The 14,927-nt window shown below is 36.7% G+C and overlaps 1 long non-coding RNA gene across 1 annotated transcript; it reads right to left on the bottom strand.

Moving 5' to 3' along the window:
* Positions 1-2,286: 2,286 nt before the first annotated feature.
* Positions 2,287-10,125, bottom strand: LOC122523636. Its single transcript, XR_006305342.1, has 2 exons — positions 10,005-10,125; positions 2,287-2,864 (listed from the first exon to the last, which is right to left on the bottom strand). It is a non-coding gene; the product is annotated as an uncharacterized LOC122523636 (long non-coding RNA).
* Between the last annotated feature and the right edge of the window lie 4,802 nt (positions 10,126-14,927).

Below are 14,927 nucleotides of genomic sequence, written 5' to 3'. Positions count from 1 at the left end.
AATGATAATGATGATGACTACGATGATGATGATGATCATGATGATGATAATGATGACGATGATGATAATGATGATGAAAACAATGATGATGACGATGACACGGAATGAAAAATTATTATAACTGCCAATGATAAGTATGACGATGGTAATAATTTAATCGTTCTATCGTACCTTTTCACTTATATATTTCCTAAGTTGTACGTATACGTTTTCTGTAAATATTGTAACGAATGATAATTGCGAAGAAAAGGAAGAAAAAAAAATGAAAGAAAAAAAAAATACGAACAAGCAAGCAAACAAACAAACAATTATTATCGAAGATATCGTGACTGATTTAATATAAAACAAAAGGAAAAAAAAAATAATAATAATAATAAAAAACAACGCTATGCTATTATTTATGGGAGAATAATAATGCAAGTATAGAAAAATCCTATTCCATAGACGGATCTTGTTTTTATTTTTTTTCTTCTTGATTACTGCAAATTTTGTTTCTCAAAAAGTCGAGATAAAATTAGGAGAAGAAAATTGCGAAGAAAGAAAGAAAGAAAAAAAAAAGAAAAAGTTAAATTATAATTGTAAGAAGAGAAGAGCGAACGATGCCTTTTTTGTTTTCTATAACAAAAATATATTTGTTTAAGTAATATATATAATTTTTTTTTTTGGTTTCGATCATAAGCCGATCGATTGATTCTTTTGGTTTACTTTTATTTCTGTTCATTTTTTTTTTTAATTATTCTTTTAGTTTTCTCTGATATAGTCCCTAGATTTAGATTCTTACGAGTTGTTTCGCTCACCGTGGAAGTGTGTTTAACCTTTAAATATCGTGACAATACCATTACTTTGAAGACTCGTCGCCAGTTGGTTGGGTATTTGACCATATTGAAAAAATACACAGCTGTTGAAATATTACAGGTATTATATTCATGTTTTTATGTAAATAAATTTTTGGTATATTTCAATGATCGTGTATCAATTAAATTAATACCAAATCGTTTCTCAATCCCGACACATTCCTATCAAATAATTTTCCCACGTGACGTTAAAAGAAAGAAACAAAAATAAAATCAAATCAAATAAAACATATCTCAAGTAACACAAAATATTCGATTTCGATTTAAAATACGACGAAAGTTTGATCGATGAGAATCGTTTAAAAGTGAATCATTAATTAGCATAGTTAATAACCGATTTCTCATGCATATCGTCGGCTTAAGTGTAAGAGAAGAGGGATGGGAAGAGAAGCAGGGGGAGGACCGGGAGGAGGAGGAGGAGGAGAAGGCGGAGGAGATGGTGGTGGGGGGGTTGAAAGGATATATTCTAATGTTAGTTTCATGACTCGGGAGGATTCTCGTAAATATATGAAATTGCTGTGGACTCGTTTCGAACGGGGGAGGCGTACAATTTTATAGGCCCTTTTTACGACTTATGGAAGCCGCGCGTTCTACTTTACGCTTACGTCATACGCGTCTCACAAAAGTTTACGAGCACCACCATTCGAAATTCCCCTTCCGTATCGAGAAATACGAAAGAAGAAGAAGAAGAAGAAAAAGAAAAAAAAAGGAAGAAAAAAAATATAAGAAAAAATATACTTGTGAAATGAAATAGCTTTTTACTTCACGGACGTTTCACGTTTATGAGAAACGCGTTAATCCAAAGTTACGAGATTCGAAAGACGCGTTCGTTCGTATACTTTGATCTTCGAAAAAAATATTACGGATCTATCAACAGTAAAATTAAATTAATTAGGAAACGTAACTGTTCGGATAATGGAATTTTTAGATAATAATACTTTCATTCTAGATTGTGATTGCTAGTTCATGTTTTAATCTAATGGTGTTATATTTAAATGCCTAGATAACTGACTGAATAATTAGATTTAATTTTCCTGGTAGAGTTTAGTTAAGAAATATAAATATTTTAGCGTGAATTAGATTCATTAATTATATTTAATTAGATTTATATGAAGTAATGCAGTATCGCGACTTAAGATAGTCATAATATAATTTATAAGTCAAATAATTGTCCGAAGAACCCTGGATATCAAATGATTCAAATGGTTAATGGTTTTATAGTAAACGATAAACAAACGGAAAAGCGTCTGAATAAAATTAGAGCATGCAGAACGTTTCATTGCAATAACAAAATTACCAATCAATAATAATTAACGAAGATAAATCATATTATGAAGCCTAATTAGAAGATAGTTCATATTCGTAGATGCGCGTTAGAAAAAGATTTTAACCTTTAAACAACTTTTTTGTTTTCAATATTCATTTTTTTTTCTTTTATCTCATCGAAAGGTCAGAGTTCCTCCCGAGGGAATTTGCCGCCGTCGTCGTCGTCGTCGTCGTCGTAGTTGTTGTCGTCATCGTTGACCTCGTCATTTTCGATCGACGAAACGAAGAAGAGGAAAAAAATAACAAAATGAAAGGAGCAGAAGAACGTTTGAACGATCCGCTTTTCAAGAACGTGAACGTAAATCATGCTTTTATTACGGATAATTTTACGAGAAGTCGAGTACCGCTCTCTTGATCGGTTACGTTTGGTTCTGTTCAGTTCACTTGGCTACCTTAAACTTATAATCGTGTTGTTTTCTCTGACCCGCGAGCAAGGAGTGTTTAAACCAACTGCTAAGATAATACGGGACCAGGAGTCGGCCAGGCCCAAACCCTTCCCCTCCAACCCAACCCAGTTCGAAGCTCGTGCAAGGTCGTTAACGAATTAGCGAAACGAGGTAAGGTCAGGAAGGAAACGATCCAAGGATAACGTTTTCTTCTCATCCTCTTCTTTTTCTTTCTTCTTCCCCTCACCTGGATTCTCGAGCATGGTCAATAGATTTATGATTGGTTAATGTTCAGACCCTGAAACAATCAAAAGAACGAGGTTAATTGTTGTAACCGATTTAATTGAAATTTGTTTTATGAATTGGGTGTACTGTTGAGTGTTTATGAATTAGATTTGGTGATGCTAATTGGATATTATTTTGATAATAATAATATCAACAATTATTGTTGAACTATGAAAATCACTGGTACTATAGAAAATCAGTGAACAGTGAGTTGTTTCTTGTTTGCCGATGTCCTACGAAGTGTCAAAATTAGTGGAAATCTTTGAGGACGTTGGGAAAGTGACTGGAAAGTTTGAGATAACATAATCTACCTTTACAAAAGCACTTGTCACATCCTATTTGACACCAAAATATATTTTATCTTATTGACTTTTTAATTATCCTTGTTAGTCTTCTTCTTAGATACACGTGTAGTAAGACTTTTAATCTAACACCAGGTCAAGCTTAGGGGCTTTTGTCGGTATACCGACATTCCTTTCCAACCGCAGGAATGTCGGTCAGTGTGCGAGACCGTAACGCGCCTACGGTGAACCGCTGGTGGTCCAACGTTGAGCCCAATTCACGAACCTGAAACGATACCGCTCTCCTTCCTGAAACCTTTCCTCCATCTACAATCCCAATCTGCGGTTCGCGAACCAAATCAGATTTCAGCGAGTTGTTGAATAAATTTAACTTCGTGTTTAATGAATATTCTATTCTCCTTCATTGTTTTGTAAGGTCACTTACCGTAAGAACACTTTTTTTTCCGATCGTCTATCGCAAGAACACAATTCGTGTATTTCGATCCGATCAATGCTGTCGTTGATTGCGTTATGCTAAAAAATGCAACTTTTTCTCGACAAGTTGACGAGGGAAAAAGAAAGTTAGGACGAAGTCCGAAAGATTTATGCATCGCATAACTTTTCCAAGTACCTCTCGAAAACCGTAGCATTGTATTACGAGGGCCCATCGTCGACTGAAGTTGCGATTTTACACGAGCTTTTCGAAGTTTTATCCCCATCGATGAAGTCGATTTTTTATGCAGGATTTTATATCACTTTTATATCGATCAGATTATTTTCCATTTTCATAGATACTCTAGGAACAAGTTTACGATTTACTGAATTGCATAGCTAACCTTTTTTCATTTTTTTTGTTCTTCTTTCTCTTTTTCCAATGCACGCATCAAGGATAGTCGAAGTTTCGTTAGAAGGATGAAAAATAAAAATGAAATTTTTGGTATTTTCGTTAAAATTGACGGAAAAGGAAAGTGTTGTTTAGATTCGATTGATCGAATTACTCGTCGAACGAAGAATCGAAAATGTGTTTAACGGGCAACATAAGCCGAGTGAATTCGAAGAAGACGACCCTTAAAGAGGAGGTATGGGATTAAGATAATAGTCTCGAGAGGGAAGAAACTTAGAAGGAGAAGGTAAAGGCAAAAACGAGCGATATGATGTGGGTCAAAGTCTTCGGGACTGGGTCGCAGGGTTCCTTTGCCCGGAGTCCCTCGCGAGCTTCCAAAGAGAGATCGTCCTCCTCGACTCGAGGTCGAGAGGTCGAGAGACCGATTTCAATTTCACTTCTCGTTTTCATTGCATTTTATATATCTCTAGCACCCACCTATCTACCATACCTCCCATACCTCTCCAATACCAAACTTACCATCCCACCTTTTACCATTATCCTAAATTGATATCTCATTTTTATTATTGTGTGTTCGTATCATTTTTATATCCAATTTTAATCGAACGTTCAAGTTTTGTTTCATTCAATATTAATAATTCTTTATTTTATTTTATTATTTAAAGTTGATATATATATATATATTTTTTTTTATTAATTTTAATTCAAACGCAATTATAACGCACATTGTTTTATTAAATATTATTTAATTAAAATTTTGTTTATAGTTGGACTATAAATTAAATTCAATGAAATTTTATTACAAAAGTTGATATATTTTCGATATAAATTTTAATTTCAGGCTATTAAAATTCTTCATCAAATAATATTATAATCCTGTGATTAATGAAATAAAATGAAATGAAATTTTGATTAAAAATCCAATGTATCTTTCATATAAAAATTTTAATTTTGTGCAGTAGAGAGAAAATTATATTTATCTCATATAAAAAAAATTATAACGTATAAAATAGGATAAATAATAGTTCAGACAAATTCATTAAAGGGACGATATAAGAAACGTGCACGAAGAAAAAGAGAGTAAAAACGATGCTCGGGGTAAAAAGAAGACGAATAGAGTTAGGGAAGAGAAAAATAGGATGGTTTTGGGTGATGACCGATGGACCGTGGGGTAGGTTCTCGTCTCCTGTTCATTTTTCTTCCTTGTCGCACGCGGTCGCGACCATTCAGCTAACATCCCTTGGTCCTCCGTTACACGCTTAATAAGATAACGCCATAAGGACGATAAAAGTCTTCAGGACCAGCTTCCGTCATACCAAAGACCGCATCTTAAGCCTCCACGAGAGTTAATAAAAAAAAAAATCGTGCTGGGCGAGAGGAAGGAAAAGAAAAACAAGGAAAAGAAATTACCGAGTTCATATTTATGACACCTAGTTTCTTTTACCATAATGAAAAGAAAAGATTTTATTTTCAATATTAAATATTTTTCATTTGAAAATAATAATCATTAATATCAGTTTTTTTTTTCTCAAATTGTCTAATAAAAGATTAAAAATAATATTAATCGAGGAAACGGTATGATATGAAAAGGAATCAGAAATTTTCACTTAGAATTCGTTTCCTTGTGGACCCGGCGCGTCCCTATCGTACTACCTTTCTGTCGTATCATGCAGAGCTATAAATTAATACTAATCTTCGAGTGAGCACGGGCGCAGTGCAAGAACCTACACAATTCCAACGAGAGACTAAATTTATTCGAGATTTCGAGTAAGTTCGTACGTACGTTATCATCGGTACCACCTCTACTTTACTTTTAACATACGATAATCCATCCCCATTAAATATCCCTCCAAACATTGTTACTTTCAAAATCTAACGATTTTACAAAATTCTTGATATTTCTAACCTTAGGGTGTGGCTGTTTCCAATTTCGGTTAACCCTCTTTTCACAATCGATAAAAAATCCATCCAACTATTCGTACATCCCAAAAAATTCCAACAAAATTACAAAAGAAACAGTAACAGTACCTAACGTTTAATTAAATTAAATCTTCCGTAGATTAAAATAAATAAATTTGTCAAGAAAAAAAAAGTTAAAGAAAATACACATTTTCAAAAGTGTAGAAGTAAAACTCTTAGGAAGAGTTAGAGTTAGCAAATGAGAACCACTGCAGCGTGTCTAATGTAAGAGGAGGAGACCGGAGGTGAGAGTGAACGTGCGTAGCTGAAGGGGCAGCTCGAAAAGCCGGACTTCGAGGTCCTCCGCCTTCGACCCTCTTCTCTTCTCTTCTCCCTCGTTCTTCTCTCCTTCCTCCCTCGTAGCCCACCCTCATTGAACCGTCTTTCTTGCTCTAGCAAGTAGGATTTGGTCTCATTCTAGTCAATACTTTGCTGTCCCTGTTGGTTGCTCTTAGCTCGTGCATCGAGCATCCCTTCTCTCTTCTTGGCTGAGGCGACCCCCTAGGAACAAGCAGGGGTGGCTTTCGCGAACTGAGCTGGAGACGAAGGAGACGAAGGAGACGAAGGAGGTGGTCGGAGGTGGCCGAGGAGGGGGGAAAAGGGTGGTTGGGTCTGAGCCTAGATCAATACTCGCATCTCCGACGGCTGGACCAGGCCGGACATTGCGTTCCAAAGCTCACCTTCTCGCCGATATCAACCCTCCTACAACTGACTCCTCTCTCTTTTCCGCCACCTCCACCACCTTCCCGCCCTCCACCCTCCAACCCCTCTCTTCTTCTTTCTCTCTACCCAACCTTACCACCTCCGTCTCCTTCTCAACCATCTCTTTCTTCTTCGCTTTCTCTCTTGCTCTCACTTAGCTGGCCAACCCCTCTCGCTGTATTTCGCCTTTTGCATCCGTCTTTCCTGAAGGAAACCCGTTTTAGGCTCTACGTTCCTCTCTCTCCTCCTACTTTTTCTTCTTCATTTTTTTTTTATCCCTCGATCTATCGATCCTCCATTTCTTTTTCCTTTTTTCTTCTTTTTTCTTCTTTTTTTTTTTTTATTCTATTCCAACTAGACGAACCGAGATATTTTTCTACTTTCACTGAAAATTCGATTCCGCGGAAGATCTTGGAAAAATGATGAATTTGTCTTTAAGGCTTTTAGGCGTTGGAATTTGTTGTACTTTTTTATAAGAATTCCCGAACTGTTAAGATGTTTGAAGTATTTGGAATTTTTGTTGATAGGTCATAAGAGTAGAGGACAAGTGATTTGATGGGATGAGAAGGATGATTATTTGAACAAGGCAAGAAATAGCGTATAAACGACACCGAAAACAATTCAATTTTCCCTGTTACTCTTTTACGAGCCATTCCTCGGTATAATGTCTTTTCCCGCACGTGGTGGAAAAGCCTTAGCGTTGAGTGTACGTGCTCGCAAAAAAAAATATCGTCAAATCCATTAAGTTAATTGGCTCCTTTTTTCTTTTTTTTTAAATTACGAAAATTGCTATTCTCGTTCCATCGATTCTCTTACATTTTCGGATTAACCCTTTTTCCCTTTTTATTCCTAAAAATATCAACTTTACGACCGAATGACAAATCAATGAAAAAAAAATGTGTCAGTTGTACTCGATGATTTTCAATTTTGTTGGCAAAAATTTTTTCTACGATTCTAACAAACAAAAGGAAAGAATAATTAGAAAAGAAAAGGAATTTTGTGTGCGTACACGTGTGTGTGGTGAAGAAAGGTTGGAGAACCACTGTGCACCGGTCAATTTCCCTTAGTTTCGTTTCAGGTTGGAAGGATGGACGGTTCGTCTCTTCGAATACGCCTCTACATGCGCTCGTAAACGAGTACGTAGGAGGAAACGTGCCCGCGCAACCCCGTATTTACAAATACACTCGCGTAAGCAAGCTCACACAGTTACGCACTCTTCTCTAACTCACACTTTTAAAAGATATAGGTAGAGCTGAAACGCTTGGAGAAAATTCAAGCGGCCGGTCCATTTGCATGCTCGTCTTTTTCCAATCTCTCCGATGCTTTCCCCTCCTTTCGATTCCTACGCTTTCGTTCTACACATATTACGTACCATGCGAAATACGTTACCTCAATAAAATTCCTTTTCCCCCTCCCCTCCCCTTTATCTCCCTTCTTTCTTCTTTTTTATTTATTTATTTATTTCTTTCTTTTTTTTCTCTTCTTTCTTTTTTCTTTTTTCCTTTTTTTCTTTTTTTCTTCCTTCAGGAAAAAGAAGACCATTCGCGTAACGTCGTTGAAATAAATTGTTCTCTTCTCGATCAACTATATTCGACGAATACGTTTTAACTTTTACAAGTAGATTCAATGTTTTGAACAATTATATATGAGTTCGTACGAAAATAATTAGTGATAGTTATTTATACATAATTTTTTATAAGATTAATTTTTCCTAATAAATTTTTTTTAGGAATTTGTCTAGATTCTTGAAAATAAGTTTAACTATTGAAACATTTATATACAATTTTACATAAAAATAACAATGGTAGAGATATTTATTTAATTTTAAAGAATCGTTTTTTTTAGATTCATTTTAGCGATAGAATTATATTGATGACCTCGGCTATTATTTTTAATTAATTGAAATCCCAAAAGCGTCAGAGTTTCCGTTTATTTTCTACTTTAAAAGCAAAATCTTCGTTGGCTTGAAGAAGATCACGATGATTCCAAATTTTCAAACCCCCCGTTCTTCTTAATTATAATTTCCAGTGGCAGAGAGTAGAACGAGGAGGAGGAGGAGGAGGAGGAGGAGGAAGAGGGGAAAGAGGAAAGGCCGACTCACGTAGTAGAGTAGACAATACTCGTCGAGTGACTTTCCACGGGAGTTACTTAAAGGGGACCCGCCTATCCATGTTTTTTGCCGACGCTTTGTTTTTCTTCGAGCTCTAATAGAGCTCTCTTTATTCCTTTCTTCTTCTTCTTCTTCTTTTTCTTCTTCTTCATCTTTACTTCCTTTATTCATCTTCTTCCACTCTTCTTCACTTTTTCTTTCTTTTTCTCATCTTTCACCCTATGTGTGCGTGCGCGTGTATGCGTGTCTGCGTATTCTACCAATGGATAGATGGATGCTACTTTGTTCCAAGTTTCAACTATTCACGTGGTTCAGGTTGCCGAAAAAATATTATCTCTAACACAAACCGTAAATCCTCTATTTCGTAAAATTAAATGAAAAATTTAAATAAAAGAAAAAACATTTTCCATACTTTCGAACGTTTCTCGTTCGAACGATAAAATAATGAATTTAATTGTTGAAAAAAAGAAAATAAAACAAAAATTAGTTGGTATAAATAATACTTTGACTAGACTATTGCGTAATTTGCGAATAAACTTTTCTAATTAAAAAAAAAGTAGATCGTGAACTCGCGAATAATGAGACTACCATATAAAACGTGTTAAAGTAGAAATAGAGATGGAAGGTGAAAATAGGGCTTGGGTTGTAGTAGAAGATACGATTTCGCGACATAAAGCGCGAAAATGACGGGGTTGTGTAATATTACACCTTACAGATTACTATCGTTGATAGTTACATGCATAACCCGAACAACATAATTGCGTGCTTTTCGACCATCCTGCTACACGCAATTACTATGTTCTACGTATTATTGAGCCAACTTGAAATGAGCCACCTCGGAAATTAGAAAATGTTATAGGATTACTGTTCTAACCAATATACTAGCGTGACCAGAAATGATCTAGGGAAAAAAAAAAGAAAAAAAGAAAAATAATCTCGTTTGTTCGCGAGTTACAAAGTAAAGTATATCATACAAAATTCTCATCCCAAGCAGACAGACTTATTTCAAATTTAATTCCAATAAACCAAGCAAAAATGATGAAAAATTTATGAATAAAAATAAAAACCGTGTTAAGTCTATGAATTTTGAGATGAAAGTGAAGTTGATCACCACTGTTCACTTTCTCCGGGTGAAGGATAGAAAGAGAGAGAGAGAGTAGAAAAGAGGAATTGAAAGAGAGAGAGAAAGAGAGAGAGAGGGAGAGAGTGGAGGGGTGAGGATGAGGATGAGGGTATGAGAACCCTTTAGCGTCTCACCCCGTTGGGCTCACCCGGCAGGCCAATCTCACTCTCGCTCTCGATTCGCTCTCACTCTTGTCCTCCCTTGGTTCCTTTTCATCCCCTCTCGTTCCCTCTTCCGGTGCTTTTCTCCCCACCCAGGTTACTACTACTCTCCTTTCTTCCCTTAGATTCCCCTAAACCCCTCGCAAGCCCCTGTTCAGTCTCTCCACCAACTCGTCTACGTCTTCTCTCGTTCTGCGCCGGCAGAAGTGAGAGTGGACCTTGGTCCAGCGCTGAATCGACCCTCTTTTGCACCCTCCACGATCCACGATGGTTCTCTCTCTTTCTATCTTTAAACCCCCGTTCGTCCTGCTACTAGGAATCCTCCTACCAGTATACCACCTTCTCCTCTTCTTGGTCTCTCCGGGCCGTCGTGCAACGTCGCCGCACCCTAATCCCCCATCTCGAAGATACGTCTACCCTCGAACCCACGTATCGATTGGTGGAAAGCTCGCCAGAGGACGCCACCGTTGGACACCTAACCTCCTTACTTCGACCACCCTCTTCCTCCCCCTTTTTCCTCCTTCTCCTTTTTTTCTTCTTATTATTCTTCTTCTTCTTATTCGGTTTTTTCTTCTTCCCTTTTTTGAAAATCCTTTAACGAGAAACTCAAGAACGTTCTAACAGTTCCTTCCTTCCTTCCTTCCTTCCTTCCTTATTCTTTCTTTCTTTCTTTCTTTCCTTCCTTGCTTCTTTCTTTCTTTTTTTTTTTCTTTTTTTCTTTTTTTCTTTTTTAATTTCTTAGCCCTTGTTTCTTTGTTTCTTTTTTTCTTTCTCTTTCTTTCGTGGGTCTTTTGTCTCTCGACAATTCGTCGAGTAGGAAATAGCAGAGATACGCGAGAGTTACGTTGAGCCGCTTGGAAAAGGGTCGCCCGGGTGAACTCGTGCTTAAGGGTGGGTGGGCGGCTCGTTGGTTGGTTACTTTCACCTTCAAGGTCGCAACCCTTTACGAATGGAATTCCTTCGAGGTCGAAAGTTTTCCGAGCTTCGAAATTTGTATTGAAACTACGGTTAAGAAATTAAAGATGAACAATACGTTTCAAACCTTATTCTTCTTCTTCTTCTTCTTCTTCTCCTTTCAAATCTAAAATGAATTGAAATTTATGTTGTAAAACTTTACTACTGCTTTTTGTTTCTTTTATATTCACAGTACTCTCCGTACATTTTCATCTTATAATTGCATAATTATTTCAGGCTTTTCGGTGGAAATAAAAAAATTAGTATATATATTATATAAAATATTGTGTTTTGAGGGTTAAATTTTTCTTCTTTTAATTAATTAACGTCGTGTCCGTTTTAATCGAGATTATGTTTCAGGGATGATCGAAAGATCAGATAAATAAGTGAGCATCGTGAGGATACATTCGGAAGACTTACACGAATGTTTGAAACACTTCTGAGTTCTCGTTTACTCGAACGAAAATGAGCGGCCGATTAAAGGGCGAACGTTGGATCCTCGCATGACTCGGCCCAATTATCCGCCAATTGCCGGAAATACCTCCGCATTCTCCACACTCTGCCAATTTCCACACACATGCACACACACACATACACATACACGGATGGACGGATGGATGGACGGTTGGATGGATGTGTTATCTACGACACGGAAGATACTAAATTAACGTATCTCTAATTACCCGTTCGTGTTTGAAGAACAAAAAATGGCGTTGCCACTGTTGGCCGGGCTCAAAAAAACCGGTCCCGATCGGTCATAAAAAGAGAAATAATTTTCTTCAACTATAGCAATAAAAATTCAGATTTCGGAACGTTTAAGATACTTTCTTCTTTCCTGGGATAATAAAAGTACCATCGTTAGAAACTTGAAACTAATAAAACCCTATAACGAATTTGAAATCTTTCATTAACTATACACAATGTCGATAAAAATAAAGGATAAAAATCTAAAAATTGAGGAATATTAATAAGGCCCTCTCTCTCCCCCTCCCCCCATTAAACAACACACAACTTCGGAGATTAAAGACAAAGTAGATTCGAGTTCACGGACGAATGAAAAAAATAAAAAAGAAGAAGAAGAAGAAGAAAAAAGTCACACGGAACACATCCCCGAATTTATTAATATTTCGAAACCAATAATATCGAATGCCGCAGATTTGATCTTTTTGCTCTTTTTTTTTTCTTTCCTTTCCGAATTCTGAGCTCCAAAAAAGAGACAACACGGTACATTTACGAAGCTAGCGCGCGTGTTGGTTTTCTCGGTTGCTTAAACCGGTGCGCTTTTTACGATCGATTCGACATGACACGCGCGAGAACTCGAGGAACGCGACCATGCCGATACGAACGTGAACATTCGATCGGATTTTTTGGTTGTTGTTGTCGTTGGTTATGCTTTTTTTGTTTTTTTTTTTTCGGTGCGCCCCGGTGCCCGTAAAAAAAGCAATTAGCGTTCGACACATTTAATCGCGTCATAAAATTCTCTAACCACACCACCACAGCCCTACCCATTCTCCCTTTCCAATCCCCCTTCCACTTCTAAATCTTTAACCTTGTTTCTATCGTTATTTCATTCACCGGTTCGAGAAAGGAAGGAAACCTTTTCTCTGAACGTCAGACTTCCTCTTAGGATTTTTCTTCGGTATATGTGGGATAGGAACATCGGTCAAAGGTCACGTCCTTGGATTTTCTACGAGTAGTATTAACTCCACCCGTCAAAACGGGATACAAAAACGTTATGACGAATTAGGCCAACCCCTAAGGTTCATCGTTGACCGGAAAAAGATCCCAAACGAAGGACCTACCCTAACGATATGTGTCTTTTGTAGGGTCGTTAAATCCTCCCATAACGTGACTTCTTTCTTTCATCTAAATCTTTTTCGCGTTTTATATTTCCCTCTTTTATATCGTACATTTGTTATGTTTCATTTTTATACATTGTTAGCTTTTTTTTATTCAACGACGCGATTACAATTTTTTAATTAATTATACGACATTTGATGAGATTATCTTGATCAAAATATCTATAAAATATTATAATATGTGTGTGTGTGATTAATTTTTTTTGCATAAATTCTAATAACTTTTATTTTTATATTCCTGCAATTCTTGCTTTTATTTCGTGGATCGTTGGATGACAAAAAAAGGATCAACAGAATTACAGATTACGTGGCCTTAGCTGTCGCCCAAATTAGGACAACGTGGTTATCAACGTTTTAATCCCGATACAATTTTACGAGATAGTTTTTGTTGAGAATATTATAGAACACCATAACATGATTCTTTTCTTTCACTAAAATTTTACAACAACACATATTTACAATTGATTCATTTATTATTCCGAAAAATTGGATTTTGTTTTTTGTCGTACGAGAACGAACGGTTATAACGAAATGAAAGTTTTCTAATTAATTATGAAACGATTTGAAGGGATCATCATCTTGACGAGAAGATAGCATTGAGTATCATCGTGATGAGAAGAAGAGATATAAAAAAAAAAAAGAAAAAAAAAAAGAAAGAAACGTGGCTCCTCTGCGGTAAGGATCGTTATAGAAAATTTTTCATACTCAAAGGATGAAAAATGAGTTGAATGGGGGAGTGTGGGTAGTGTAAAAGAAGAAAGAAAGAAAGAGAGAACTTGGTAAAAAGCCGAAGCTCTTTCCGAAAGGAGTACTTCGCCTTCTCTGATGTCTGCGTTAACCCTATTTGATATTTTAAAATTCAATGAGCCCCAATCCGATCGCTAGGAGGTGCACTAGGTAGGTGGCTCATGGTACTTTCGCGTACTGGAGCGACGTGGCTTTAAACGGGGGTGGATGAGGAGGAGATGGACGAAGGGAGAAGGACGATGAGGGAGTAGGGCGACCCTTTGTGATACGGTTAACAGCTTCGTTCGCCCTTTCGAGTTCTCAGTAGATCAAAAGCATCGATTACGCTCGTCCTCGTCGCTCGACTTCCCGATTCGTTCGAGACTTCGAACTAACACACACACACACACACATGTCCAAATACGTACACATACATACGTACGTGTAAATCTTTGTAAGAGAAAAAGAAAGAGTTGATCGGTGATGTCGAGTAAGCTAAACTTGAAGAGTAATTAAACATATAGCAGAGTTAACGTTAAAAGAGATCGTTCATTGTCATAATTATCATGAAAATGATCTATTTTAATGATCCTAAAGTGAATGATTGTGAATGATGTCAAAGGTTGGACGTTATTTTAAAATCAAACGAATCAAATTGATATCGGTGGACACTTTATTTCTGTTCGATTGGCCTACTTGTTTTGCTTTTTTTCCGCTATCACGTTTATTTGATCTCATTTATTGCTTGCGTGCGTGTGTGTGTGTGTGTTTTACTTTTTATTAGGAAGGATAAGAAAAATCTGGTATCGGTGTAGGAAATTATCCCCTGTAATCGTTACATAGGAATTCCTAGACGTCGTATCCTTTTTTTTGTTCCAGGGAGGGAGGAATAGGGCAGTAAATTGTTGAAAAGCGTTGAAGAAGGTGTTGGGCTGATAACGACCAACCGTTTACGATGGACGTATAAATGAAAAAGTGAGAGTCTTGCGTAGCACGGAGGAAAGCTCGTAATTCTCAAGTACCCTCAACCTTCTAATAAATGCCATAAGCTGTTCGCAGAGTACAGACATAATTCACCCCCATATATAACGTCAACGTATATACACATCTACGCGCGCACACGCTTATACAAGAATCAAAGATACTACTAGTATCGATAAAAGAAATTTTACTTGCATTTTATACGACCCTACAGTTTAATTTTCGAGTTCTAATTCTACAAAATAAAGACATTTGCTCAGTATCGTGTCAGTTAACATGTTCCCTGCCACGTGTTTAATTTAAATTTGAAATGTTCAGTAATTTCAAAAATAAATCGATTACAATTTGTATTTTTTAGTGTGAGGAATTAAAAAAT

Source organism: Polistes fuscatus, unplaced genomic scaffold (genome assembly GCF_010416935.1).
Source record: "Polistes fuscatus isolate 324 unplaced genomic scaffold, CU_Pfus_HIC Scaffold6, whole genome shotgun sequence".
Lineage (NCBI taxonomy): Eukaryota > Metazoa > Arthropoda > Insecta > Hymenoptera > Vespidae > Polistes > Polistes fuscatus.
This window is presented reverse-complemented; position numbering and strand designations above follow the sequence as displayed.